The sequence below is a fragment of the Penaeus monodon genome, chromosome 33 (genome assembly GCF_015228065.2).
Source record: "Penaeus monodon isolate SGIC_2016 chromosome 33, NSTDA_Pmon_1, whole genome shotgun sequence".
Taxonomy (NCBI): Eukaryota; Metazoa; Arthropoda; class Malacostraca; order Decapoda; family Penaeidae; genus Penaeus; species Penaeus monodon.
This window is the reverse complement of record NC_051418.1, coordinates 33,938,456-33,939,235: the sequence shown is the minus strand read 5'-3', so window position 1 is coordinate 33,939,235 and position 780 is coordinate 33,938,456. Positions and strand designations below refer to the sequence as shown.

The window sequence follows — 780 nt, the reverse complement described above, 5'->3', positions numbered from 1 at the left end:
AAAAAAAAACTGCCAGAACTAACGTATTTTTTTTCTTTTTTTTCCTCCAACCAGGGTCTGCACCAGCTGCCTTGCCATCTCTCCTCGTTGGTGACTCTCAACTGCACGCTCTGCCACGCCCTCGCGCATGACAGGAATGTTGTTCACGCCCACAAACCTCCCACATCCACGCCCATTATGGATATCTCAGTGGCCGCCCGCTGGAAGACGGAGATATAGACTGTGATATAAAAAATAAATAAATACTTTTTGTAAACATCTATATTTTTAAAAAATACAATTTGTTGGATATACTTGTGAATATATATATACAGTATTCGTAATAAAAGATAAAGATGAATTTTATAACATGTTTCTAATACCCAGTCTCAAGAGTTTTCTTTACGATACATAATTGCTTTGATTCAAAGTTAAAACAAATTATAAAGCTGATAAAAAAAAGATTATATAAGTTTGATCCAAAATTAATTGAATGCGTTAATATGAATGTTGATAAATACTGACATGTAATAAGGTTATCCAAAAACTGAAACTGATTGAATTTTTACGTTCAAATCATATATGGAGGATAAAAAAATAATAATTATAACAAATATATTCCGCGTATATGAACGAAATCTTCAGATTATTATTTTAAAAAATACGAAAAAATAAAAAAAAATTATGAGGGGTGGAATATACATAATAGTGAAGACGGTAATATTTATAATTCCAGTAACCCACAAACCTTGATAAATTTCCCCCAAAAAAAGAGAAATCGGTAACCCTACTCACCTATCT

General features: G+C 31.5%; 1 protein-coding gene across 1 annotated transcript in view; it reads left to right on the top strand.

Moving 5' to 3' along the window:
• The window catches only part of LOC119594423 (homeobox protein MSX-3-like), a 1,681-nt gene extending 1,340 nt beyond the window's left edge, over nucleotides 1-341 (top strand). Inside the window, exon 3 of the mRNA XM_037943483.1 lies at nucleotides 55-341. The gene's annotated coding sequence lies outside the window, so the exon portion shown is untranslated. The remainder of the gene's footprint in view (nucleotides 1-54) is intronic.
• Nucleotides 342-780: the final 439 nt, after the last annotated feature.